General features: G+C 38.3%; 1 protein-coding gene across 3 annotated transcripts in view; it reads right to left on the bottom strand.

Moving 5' to 3' along the window:
• Window positions 1-13,707, bottom strand: part of NCAM2 (neural cell adhesion molecule 2) — a 215,440-nt gene that overhangs the window by 164,832 nt on the left and 36,901 nt on the right. The window lies entirely within an intron of this gene.

Here is a 13,707-nt window from a genome sequence, read left to right as displayed (position 1 = left end):
TCTTTGGGATGTTTAAAATCGATGTGGGCTCGTACTTCTTTAACCAATATGCTGATCCTAAACACTTATCTAGTGTATCCTCTGTGACAACAGGCCAGAACCTGATGGGGCAACATAAATGTGCCTGGCACTTTTCTGACTTCTAAAGTTGGACTTCTGTACCATTGATGTTGCATTGTGATTTTTTCCATGCCATGTTTTATGTTATGTTTTATTTTGTGCTATGTTGAACTGTATACTGCTTAGATATTTTAATGTTTAGTAGTCTAGGTTTTAACATTAATAATAATAATAATAATATAAATCAGAAAGGGTGACCCAGTTTTAAATACCAGTTGAAAAAAGGCAGATACCTCATATTGAGCCACTTTTCCACTCTATTCTATGAGATTCCAAAATGTACAATCTCTTCAGGTCTAAATTGGGGTGTGTGTGATGAGGTGTGAGGACTACCACCTTCCACTGTTCAATTTCTATACCAGCTTGGTATTGGGATTTCTCAGCAATGTCAAGCCCACATAATGATGTATAATTGCTTTCTTGGTTTTGTTACACAGAATTTTGCCTACAGGGACACAGCTTATTTCATTTTGCTCACCAGACCAAATGCTTCAAATTACAATATGAGTTAGGGTGAAATGGAGTGATTTATCCAAGTCATAATTCCATTAAGCTCCTTGTGTATAAACCCAAACACCTATATTTAACTTGCATTAGTAATGTAAATTTTCTTGTTGCAAAATTACACAGTGAAACATGAGAAAACTTTCCACAATAATATTATCATTAAACAATATCTCTGCTGCTTTCTACAGATAAGAAATGACACATTACTGGTAGCACAAAATATTTCTCTCTTTTTCCCATTAAAGGGGTAGGGTGAATAACAGAAATAAGACATAGAGGCCACCAAACATGCACAGAGGTCAACTCTACACACACTAGAAAATTGAACAGTGAGACTTGTGTCTGACTCAGAACATGCTCATAATTGATCATATAGTCTAATTTCTGGATGGCCGAATCCTTTACAGGGGTATTGTAACAGCCCACCTTCAATTTCTCTATTCTCTCCTTTCACACTTTCTTTCTCCCTCATTCTTTTTCTTTCATGCCCTGATTTAAACTCTTAGACTAGACAAGAAATGTTGGAGATCTTCACACCAAATATAATGGCAAAATTAACCTGCTTATATATCTGGACCATTTATAATCCCAACTTCAATCCAATTCAATTACTAACAACAGCTAGAATGCATACTTGGAAATCAAGGTTCAATTCCATATGCTACTTTCCTTAGAGCGATCTGAATTTCATAATTTAATGTAATCCAATATGATACTTGAAAGTCAATAAAAATCTAAGGAGCTGAATTTTATTGAAGCGTCCTTATACTGGAATTTATGCTGGAAAAGGGATTTAGCCCAACAAGGATATTAAATTTCATAAACCATGCTATATCACCAAGTATTATCTTTGTCTTTGTGATGATTTATTCTCTGAAGAAACAACCTGAAGCAAAATAACACAGATTTGAGATGCATCTTAGGAAATTAATATAAAGTTTATAGTTTATGTTTTCCAAATACATGTTAATTACCATTTCACTATCATTAAAGTTTTTTTTATTAATCCCCAGCTGAATAAAGAAATTAAATAAAGGAAGGACAAACACCATAAAATACTGGTTTGTATGCAAAGGTGTCCTCCTGATGGAAGGATCTTTGATTTAGTAGAGGCTACCATTAGTGGAACAGAAAAAGAGGTGATTTTATTTGGTTGTCCATACTGTCTGCAGCCCCCACCCCTCACACTGCCACCTTCAATACTGGGTGGCAGAGGCAGCTGCCAGGTAACACATTCATGGCTTCCCTTTATGGGAAGATGCCTTTTTCTTTCTAGTAATGCCAGGGAATTTATCTGTGAAGGTTTGGCCCTAAATGCAGGCAGGCAGATTTGCCAATGTCTAGGTTTTACCTGCCTGCATTTGTTTTCGCAACTGATGCGAGTTTTCTTTCTACCAAAACATTTACTATCAATTCTTCATTCCATGTGTGGGCCAACAGATATCAATAAATCAAAAGGTTAGAAAATGAGTTCATAATGGTCAATGTCAATGGGAAGGTTTCATACGGTACTATGGGCACCAGGCATATTGTAATATTTTTAACTCAGGAATACAGAGTCTTTTTCAGTAACAGAAAAAAAATTATTAATTTAGGGCAATCTCAACAACCGTATTCTACTGAACCTCCAGAATTCTAGAAGGGACAAATGGAAAAAAACAAACAAGCAGAAACTCCCCCTTGCGGCTGCTGGCATACATTACAGCACTTGCAGTGTTACGTTTGAATGTTTTGAACTCCAAAAAGAATACAAAATAATGTCTGACCTGGAATGCAAACACAATTTCCCAATGACAATTTGCATAAGTGCTACCACTTATTTCAACCACTTCCTTCATGCAAATTGCTGCTGAGAAATAGCACCAGGATTCAGAGAGGCTTAAGGTCATACATTGCTTCTTGAACACAGCAGCGTGGTGCAAGGCTGCTTGGCATGGCTGAACAGAAAAACAGATGCTTAATGTTGATTTTGTCTGAGTTTTAGGCCCATTAGGAAACGATAACTTCTACTAAGACATTGACTAACATTTTTTTCCTGTGACAATAGACTGCTCTGCCTCCTTTCTTTTGGCAAATGTTTTGTGCCACTGGGGAAGTGGTAATTCTGTATTGATTTGTTTTGGGTGTTTGTACGTGATGCCAATAAAAGGTTTGATGATGATGATGATGACTAACATTTTTGTGACCTCCCATTTTCATACATTATATCCCAGAACACAGATTTCTTTCCCTCCATTCCCCAACATCACAAACAATGCTGTGAGAATGTATTGACGTCCTATCGGAAGGCTCAGAACCATTGATTATGGGCTGGAGAGCGACTAATAGTCATGCACAGCTCCATGTTCCTTCCTAACAATTACTATTCCTTGCAGCCCTGCTTCTACAACCCTTTTATGTAACCTTATCTCCAAATGCCCTGCCATCCATTTCCCCTGCTCTTTTTATCTTCTGTCATTCTAATCCTTGAACACATACAAATATGAAGCTCAGCTGTTCTAAATTTCTGAACTTGTAATGGAGAAAGAATATATTTGCAAAGTGAGTAACACCATGCAAATGTACTTGATATACATAATTCATTCTAAAACACAATACTTTGAGCTTCCTTGGAATAAATTTGGATTCCTTTGGTACATAGTGCAGCCAGCCCTCGTTATGACACAAGGATATCTGAATAGCTGTATTGTTTTTGTCATGCTGATCAGCTTGTTTCCATTTTGCATGCAGTGAAACTTAGTGTCTAATAATTGTGCTGCATTATAAATGATAGCAGATAGTCACAAACATCAAACTTGCTCTTCAAGGGGATTTATCAATATGTGATTTAAATGTAAATTGGTGAGCATCTTTAGTCAATTCTGAAAAGAAAAATAAAGCCTCTGGAAAAAAATATTTTCTAGCAGAGCATGCTACAATAAAAGCAACAGTATAAAATGCTTTTTTTAAAAAAAATGTATAAATTATATCACACTCAAGTTTTCTGAAATTCAGTCTACCATGATTTATCAGAACCATACAAAAGAAAGGAGGATTGCTATTCATGTGAAAAGTGATAAGTGAGAAAACATGGATGTGAATGTTTTGATCAGTTGGTTATGGTGAAAGTTGTGAATGAGGTAAGAAATATTCATCACATTTCAACTGCTTCACATTACCAAAATTGTATGTGTGTGTGTGTAAATATTTTATAGCATCTCCTTTATTTCAAGAACAGTAATGAAAATCACTCTAAGAAGCTGTGTAACAAAAGAATGGTTGGCAATGGCAGAGTGTGGTGGAATAATAATAATAATAATAATAATAATAATAATAATTTGTTTATACCCCACATGGAGTTAGAGATAGCAACAGGTGACAATTAGAAGAGGTTTAGAGAGAAAGAGAGAGAGAGAGAAGTAGGAGGAGTTGTAGAGAAATGAATTTGAGAATGAGGGCTCCAAGAAAAGGTATGGTGTTTATGTAACATAACAAGGGGATCAGGTATGGATATGGATATCTGGTTAGGATATGGGCAGAACAATACAGGAGGGTGGGAAAGGGAAAATCTGTGGCAGTAAAGCTGCCAAATCCCAAACCCAGACAGTCTTGCATAGACCAGAACAGGGAAGAATCATAGTACTGCAGAGTTGTAAAGGACCACAAGGCTCATCTACTCCAACTGCAGCTGTCCCATATGGGGATCAAAGCTGCAACCTTGGTGTTATCATCACCATGCTCTAACCAACTTAGCAATCCAGAAGGTGATGGAATGGCTGGAAAGACAAATTATGCTAGCCTCGGAGCATACTTTCCCCCTGTCCACAGGACTGTAGTGGGGGATGGGGATAGAAGTGTTAAGGGAATGGCCAGACTTTGCATTTACTAGATCAAAAACCTATTCCAATCTGTCACTGACACTCCTTCCTTTTGCTCTTTCCCCCCATTAGAATAGTTCAAAAGCTTTGGGGTGAAGGGAAGCTATAACCCCCCCAAATAACAAAGAAGTAAATCAATCATATACTGAAGCAAGACTAATTGTAATATAATCTTAATAATGTGTGGGTTTCCCCACGTATAATTATTTTTAAAAAAGAAAGAGTTAATCTAGCAAAGGAGACTTCTTTCTGAATAAACTTCATGGATTCTTCCAGAATGAAGGCCTGTCTCCCCACCTTTCCCCAAACATAGTGAATCAGTCATCTGTTAGCTGAAGGATGTATGTAGGTATCACACAATAATGTTAAACCCAGTAGGTCCTAGGAACAAATAAACAATTGGGCTCTAGAGAAAAGAAAGGTTTTTTAAAAGAAAGAAAGAAAAAGAAACAAAACACAATTTTCTCATATCTGCTGTATAGTGAGAAGTTATTATTACCACTCTGGTTTAACCTATAAAGTGACACAATCCAATTTAGAAAGGAAAACAAACAAATCCTTTATGAAAATGCCAAATCACATCAGAGTGACACCTGATTTCATTCTGCTCACTGAAGTATTTGATGATGGAGAACAGCTAATGTGCCACCAAATCCCATGGGGACTGAAGCTACAGAAATGTAATCTTCTCATGTCTGCACTGTAATGCCTTTTACATGAATAAATAGAGTATGAGATTGCCTCTGCAAACTTTTCTTTCGAAGTCATTACTGGGAAAAGCACTACAATATTATGACTCTTAAGTGTACTGAGATAAATAACAGCTTCCATTCAAAGGAGGCATAGGAATGCTTTTGTTGGACCCATTGTCTGAAAAATATGCAATTTAAGTTACACGGAAATCTTTTCTTTCTTTTAGGCAAAGTGAGAAATTAGACAATTTTCAGCTATTTTCCTAGCGCAGTTACTTATGCCTGTAAATATATTTGTTCTTTTCTGGTAGACCATCCAATGCTGTCTTAGTAAACTTTTGATGAAGCTAAAGAAATAGATGTACTTTAAACTGCATCACATTGCTAGAATTTGAGAATGAAAGAAGGCTGCAATTCTATACCTGATTACATAGGAACAAGCTCTGCTGTACTCAGTAGAACTTGTTCCTGAGCATAGGACTGCATAGTAAGGATTTTTCTTGGTGTGGTTTGTTTTGCACTCAGATTAGCAGGACATTTATGGGTAGCTGACAATAAATTGAGAAGGGGGGAAATCTGAGAAGGCAGAAGCAGACTAGGAAATTAATGTTAAACTGTGAGACTGACAGATCATCAATGCAATAAGGTATCATTGTGGAGAGTATATAGCAATGGATCTTGGATGGTAGGCAAAGGTGAGAAAAAGCTGGAACGCATTTGCTTACAATCATCATTCAGTACTGATTGGAAACTGAAGCTTATTTTCTGAAGCAAAATCCAATTAACTGCAAGCTTGTGGTAGAAGGTCTTCTGTTGTATCAGTTGTGTAGCACTTAGTGGTTGATGGACACAGAAATAAACATTCATCTTTGCATGGAGTAAAAAATGTCAAAAATGCCTTCAAAAGCTAATGTATGGAGCCTGCAAGACTGGAAACTTTACTAATTCAATTCAGTTGATGCAATAAATTTAATTTCCTAGGTAATGACTTATTATATTTGCACTAAACATTCAGTGTTCTCCCTTATATTTCCTGTTTTTATTTCCAATTAAAGGCAGTTGGTGTATTTTAAGGAATATTAATAAATCTGAATAAGAATCAATACTTGTTTACAATCTAAACCATAATCAGTATAGAAACATACAGCATTTTAACCTAATGGACATTTCATTCTAAGTACTACAACTTAACAACAGCACAATTTAGCTTATTTATGGGCATGCACTGGTGAGGTCTCATTAAGTTCAACAACAATTGTCTTATGTAACCAATATTTAACCAATTCAAATTTAACCAATTTCATCAAAATAGTTATATTGTTACACTGGATATAAAGATTTCAGTTTCATTTATTTATTTGAACACCAAAAAGGCTCCCAGAGGATTTAAAAATGTCAATAATAAGACATTTCCTTTCCTTACAGTTAAAATCTAAAAGTCGTAACACAAAAGGAATGGGCACTACGACAGAGAAGGAAAAAGGCAAACTGGGAAGCTAATCTTTGGTCACAAAGTGCTTGCAGCAAAGAACAGTTTTGGAAAACATTTCAGGAAGATCCATAGAGATGAGTCAGGCATTCTGCTGCTAATTTCAGATGTGTGTTAAATACCATTTTATGTTGACAGGTCTATATAATTGCCTACATTCCCCCCCCCTTCAAAATATGCAAGTCATGTTTATGATTATTTTGATTTTTTTTTTACATATATTATGTTTTGCTGTGTTTGTACATGTTGCTATATACCTCCTTGTTATGTTATATGAGTGGGCACTTTATAAATATTCTTATAAACAAATAAATAAATGTTGCTGACTTTTAGCTGAGCTGATAGAGTGGTCCTGTTTCTGTTCACTGTGCTACACTTTGCTATAATGGCCACTGTCTGATGACAGTTATTTGAGTTGGTGGAGGAATGGCCATATATAATACAATAGAGTGGAGCCAGACTTCCTATGCATGGGTTTTGCAGTTTCCTACCCCCTCCTGTGTTCCCTGAAAAGCTGCTCCAAAGTTGGGGGTCCCTCTGGGAGGAGAGTTTGTGGGCTAGCGGTGAAGAGGAACTGGCAAAACATATCTTCCCTTCCTCCTCCATCACGACCTGCTCAACCCTGGTGCTAGCCAGCAGGGCACATCTGCAGCCTGCCAACTGATTAGGCACACTCCCCTGGGATGCTCTGCATCCTCACACATGCATTGTGTGGCACAGGAGGCTGGGTGATGTCAAAGCCCTATTTAATGGCTACTCAGCCTTCCCCTGCCCTCTTCTCCCCAGTACCTGCTCTTCCTCCCTGTCTCAGTGTGACTTGCTGGTTGCTTAGAGCAGTGGTTTTCCACCAGTGTGCTGTGGCACCCTGGGGTGCCTTGAATGATGATCAGGGGTTCCACAGGCAACAATGGCCTCTGTTCCTCTTTCCTTCCTTCCTTCCCTCCCTTCCTCTGATACCCTCTTGCAGCTCTGCCTCCCAAAGGCTTGCACAGCTGTTTGTTGCATTAGCCTTGGCTACAAGCTTCCCAGGTGAATGGTGCCTCTGGATCTGGCCAGGGGGTGCTTCCCAGGCCCCTGTGGGGCAGTGTGAGGAGGCACCTCTCTTTGGGGCAGGGGGGCAGCTCAGAGACCAGGGGCAGCAGCTGTGGTGACCCAGATGACTCCCAAGGAGAGGGGAGAAGAGAGAGGAGAGGAGAGGAGAGGAGAGGAGAGGAGAGGAGAGGAGAGGAAGCTGAGGGAACACTCCACAAGGGACCGTGTTTGAAAAGGGGTGAGAGGCTGCTAGCTCTGTAGGCAAGGGGTGACAGAGCTGGGTTCCTGAGTCCTCCAGGGGTGTCGTAGAAAGAATGTAGTTGGTCAAGGGAGCCGTGGACCTAAAAAGGTTGAAAACCTCTGCCTTAGGGGACAAGCAGGCATTTTGGGGTAATTACCTTGTTTGGGGATTTTCTCCATCTACTCTGTACTGAATAGATGGGTGGTGTCACTGGATGGTCTTCTGTGTTGTTAAGTATGTCAATCTGGTCTTTAATTCATGCACTTTTCATGGATGTACAGGAAGGGGAATAGTTGTGTTTCAGCCTTGTGATCCTAGTTCAGTTCAGCCTCTGCATCTTTCTCGTTATTTAGCCATCAAACCACGAAGTTCTCCACTGGATAGTAGTCTGTTCCACAAATGGAAGAAGCTCTTACCATTTATGGAAGAGCATACCTGGATTCAGCCCAATAATTTTAGCAAACGCAGGATGAAGTCAGGTTATATACAGCCAATCATTACCATTAAAAGGCTGGCAAGAATTCAGTCTTGGTTATTTGCTTCAATACTTCATACTGGATCTATACTAGTAATGAACTTATTAAAAGATTTACACATTCATAGTATGTTTAAAATAACAATTCTAAATTTCTTTATTGATTAAGTGTGTACTTCAAAACACATTCTAGCAAAGCACCAATGAGTGTTGTTTTTCTGTCTGGGATTCCTGCAAAGTTATCTTGTGAATCACACAAGAGACACTCTCTTTAACAGACAAGCACAATTTCAGGCATGCTAATTTTACTTTAGATTTCACAGCTAGAGTATTTCAAGATAGGAAAAGGAAGCATTGCAATGTCATAATGAAACATAAAACAGCAGGGAGAAAACTACTTTTTGACTTATTCAGTAATTCCCTCTTCATGAAGAAATGAAAAATTCATGAAAAATGACTGTTTTGCAGGCTCACATTCTTTCCTAAACTAGTCTGACTGGTTCACCCAAAGGATAGTTTTGGGTAGGAAGAAGGGAAAAATAAAATGTTGCATTATTCTTATGTAATATCCAAAAGTAGGAAACTGATGCATATACAACTTTATATGATACACATCACACAAAACAAGAGGCAGGTTAGTTCTTTTTAATTATATATTATAATGTGACAAGAAGCATGAGAACAGGAATGACAAGTAATTGATTTCTCTCCCTCTTATACAAAAAAAAAAAAAATAAATTGTAAAAACGCAAGCTACAGTTGGACCTAGAGAAATCTACTCTTGGACTAAGAGAAACCACAAGTATTATCCATGCCTGATATGGATGTTTGCCAAGCAGAACAGAATTAACAGCCCAAATATAAGGAAACCAAAGTAGAAGTCTGCATAACCCAGCCTTCCTAAAACTAGCACTCTCAATGTTTTTGACTACATCTCCGATCACCCTGACCGTGCTGGCTGGGACTGTTGGGAGTTGGGGTCCAACAACATCTGGAAAACCAAAGGTTCCTTATCCCTACTTTTGAATGTCTGGCTTCAGCACAAAGTTCTCTGACCTTGGATATTCTTTGTAAGTCCAGATAGGTTTGTTTGTGACCACACACTTGAGGTTTTAGACAATTTTGTCTCCCTGGGCTCCACCACAAACAGTGACCTCTCTACTGATACTGAGCTGGACAAACATATCAGCAAGACAGCTATAGCAGTGTCTCAACTCTCCAAAAAGGTATGGGAGAATATGATGCTAACATCCAATCACTTGCAGATGACTGCAGTGTCTGCAGACAGTCAGGTCATGCATCCATAGCAGTGACCAGAGGAGGAATGACCGCTGGGAGGAGTGCAGAGAGAAGAAACGCCATTGTGCAACTGCAGTAGCACAACTAAATGCCTTCATCTGTCCCAGCGGCAATAAAGCATCTATCTCCCATATTGGTCTCTACAGCCACAGCAGGCACTGTAACGTTTCAATCCATCAATTAACTGCTCAAATTCCTACTAACTTCTCAAATTTCCCTCAGGTCTCCAGCCTTATATTTGATGTAGTGGAAATGTAATTTTAAAATATTTTGCATAACCTGCTGATGATTATGTCATAAAAATATATTTGCTCATCTCAGGTATGTTCTCATGTGGGTAAGAAGCAAGAAGCAATAATACTAAAAAATAACAATTTTATAAATTTGGATGGCATTTTTTTTTGCAATGGTACTGTATTTTAATGATAAATTATTTAAAAGAAATCATTCCCAATTTGTTACATTTTTCTCCTATGTCTTACATCAGAGTGTGGAACAATGTAAAAGGTCAAAGGTCAAATCTTATGGAGCCAAGCATAGAGATAATGGTCTTGTTTGCTCCTTCCTGATATTTTTGCTCCTACAGTGGGTTCAGGTGGCAAACTATTGTACAGTAACAACAGTGGGTTCAGGTGGCAAACTATTGTACAGTAACATCTTGTTATGTAGAATAGCAGCTTCAGAAGCAATTTAACTTTACTAATATGTGCCACTGCTTCATGTTGATTTGCCCCTTTAGGGAGAGCTACTGAAACGTCAAATGAGTAATCACAAATACCTGTATGAAGAATCATTTTTGAAATTAGATTTAGATATATGATGAATACACACACACACACACACACACACACACACACACACAATTGTGGTTTGATTGATGACAGACTCATAGATTCCGGCAGAAGAGGTCATGCTTAAACAACCTTTTATAAAAATTACTCCCATGATTTTTAAAAAAGGAAAATTCAGTAACTATAGTATATTTCAGTTTTCAGAGAAATATTGACACCAAAGATTAATGGCCAAATTTAGCAGCCACAGTACAGAAAGCAAAGCAAGGTTCTGAATATAAAAGCATAGTAAATGCTTTTGAAAGCAGTAGTTGCAAATACACATCTGAAGAGGGTGATATAAAGTGAATTTCTGATGTTAAGAAGCAGTAATACCCTTCGTCTACAGTAGTTCCATTAGGGCACAGATGGCAAAGACAGAAAATGGTGAAGAAGTAGCAGAAGAAGAAAGGGCAGCAACATTTGGCTCTGATTTCACCCCCTTTGAATTCTGCCCCTTTGCCTCTGGCCCCGTTGCCCATTGGTATGCAGCATCTGACAGATTACCCAAGACAGAATAAAAAGGTTTCCTGCCCCTGTCCTAGGATCTGGACCAGGCAGCTCTTATCAGAGATGAAGATGTCCCATGTGTGCTAGACTGCTTCTGTACACACCATTATGAGGTTAACAGACTAAAGTTTTGAGGCTTACTTTCTCTCAGTATGATGGAGAGAAACAGGGTTGTTGCTTTTTCTTGCGGATGTGTGGAGGCCTGTTGCTAAAAACTGATACAGTAGTCATCTACCATCATATGTACTGTTCCTGAATGGTGGGAAGCACAACATTTGGAGTACAGTGGTACCTCGGGTTAAGAACTTAATTCGTTCTGGAGGTCCGTTCTTAACCTGAAACTGTTCTTAACCTGAAGCACCACTTTAGCTAATGGGGCCTCCTGCTGCTGCTTTGCCGCCAGAGCACGATTTCTGTTCTCATCCTGAAGCAAAGTTCTTAACCTGAGGTAATATTTCTGGGTTAGCGGAGTCTGTAACTTGAAGCGTATGTAATCTGAAGCGTATGTAACCCAAGGTACCACTGTACATGAAACTGAAACGTGTAAAATCTAATCTATTACCCCTTTCAATGAAACAGAATTTTAATAACAATTTAGTAGTCATGCCATGCAGAACTTTCATGCACAGCCTTAAATCACATCACAATACTTAAGTGTTCTCAGCTTTGTAGCCTGTTAATTTTTTAAAAAGGTGATGTGTTAACTTTCAAGGGAAAAGCATAAGTAAATGTTTATAGCTTATACTGCACAATCTACTTCTATTTATAAGCTTACAAGAATTCAAGTGCTTATTCTGTTTTTTAGACACTGAAGAAGTGAGACTTGGGTATACTTATCCCTACTTTATATTCCAAAGCAATAATACCTGGAATTTGCTGCCAAGGAGTATGGTGGAGTCTCCTTCTTTGGAGGTCTTTAAGCAGAGGCTTGACAACCATATGTCAGGAGTGCTCTGATGGTGTTTCCTGCTTGGCAGGGGGTTGGACTCGATGGCCCTTGTGGTCTCTTCCAACTCTATGATTCTATGATTCTACCTAAATTCAGAGACATTTCTTATTTCCTCAAGCAAATGAATGCTTAAAATCCAAATAGAATCGGATAACTGAGACTTGAACTTGGCACTCGGCACAGTATGGACAACCTAGTGCATGGCTATAGTTCTCCCTCGTTAAAGCATACCCTCTTTTATTTATTAAGCTTAAGACACTACGGAGTGTGCAGGTACATCTGAGAGCAGTGCAGGTACAAATACAAAAAGTATTTGTAAGTCATGGCTTTGCCTTGATTAATGGCAATTGGCAACCTGGAGAAAACACACAAGAAACACTAAAGTTGAGGGGCTGTAGATGTTAATCACTTGACTTACGAGCCCTCTTCAACTTTCAAGTCAGGATCAGAGCCACAGCAACAAGTGAATGGGGCTGACTGCCCTGGGGATAAGACGCCAGATCCTCTGCAGTCCCTACTCACCCAAGGAAGTTTTAGGACACATATGCAATTTCACATTCCATTTTGCATTTCTTCCAAGGGTCTGCAATGCATTCTACTCTGTGGCATTCCCTGCTTCCTGTACCATTTAACATTTACTTATCAGGGTTGTGGCACTACACCATCCATTTTTAATAGTTTTACTGTGGTTGCATTCTTGTTGACTAAGGCATTTTCTGGCAAATGGCAGGATTTTAAAATGTTTTAAAGAAAACAAAATAGAAGTATTTAATGGACGCAACACATAGTGCTCTTCCCCACATCCAGTATTCTGTGTGCTGCATATCTAAAGTTAGCTTCTGTTAAAGAAGACACTGCCTCTTATCTTAACTTGCCATTTCCCCAGTGATCTTAAGTAACAGTTTTACTTCAATTTGTGTGATATTGTGTGATACAGCTTCTCCTCTGGAAACATTTATTAGTTTTTTTAACATGTATTAGTTTTTCACTACAGAGTTTTCAGTAGTTCATGGTGCCATGGAATATAAATTCACTTATTCCTTCAGTTAAGCCGGCTTCAATAAGGCCATAAATTGGTTAAGACTTATTCATTATAACCTTACTTTTATTACATCAATCAATGGATTTCAGGAACTGTTAATTTTATACAGCCATGTCTTACATTTTCCCCACAAAGACACCCTTGGAACTTCAAATCATGTTTGTGGCCCCACTCCAATCAATCAATCAATCAATCAATCAAATCACTCGTATATTTCTGTGAAGACATCTGCCAGTGAAGAAGCTGGTAAGCTTTTTGCATAAATCATCCCAGGGGTGTTGCTAGAATAGGTCCTGGATAATTTTCCAAGTGCCCCAAAATGTTTCTGAGTGGGTTATAAATTGAGGAGAAATGGAATTGGGTAGCAATCTGGCTTCTTAAGAAGTATATTTATTTGGAGAAATAAAATTATTTAAAATTGTTTTATCTAGAGATGACTGCAGGCAATGCAGGGATAATTCAATTTTTGCTTGAAATCCCAAACAAAATCCTTACTTCCAAGCTCCCTTAAAATGTTACTTGTGTTTAAGATAGGTCTTTTCACATTATCACTAATTTACTATTCTAAAGATGTGTGAGGATAGTAATGCACACTATGAATTAGGACTCAGAAATGGGTTTTTTATTTATCCGCTGTATAAACCTATATTCCAAGAAGTTACAC

The sequence above is a fragment of the Podarcis erhardii genome (genome assembly GCF_964252035.2).
Source record: "Podarcis erhardii genome assembly, chromosome: 4".
In the NCBI taxonomy this organism is placed as follows: Eukaryota; Metazoa; Chordata; class Lepidosauria; order Squamata; family Lacertidae; genus Podarcis; species Podarcis erhardii.
The sequence above is the reverse complement of the archived record's forward strand: the minus strand, read 5'-3'. Positions and strand labels throughout refer to the sequence as shown.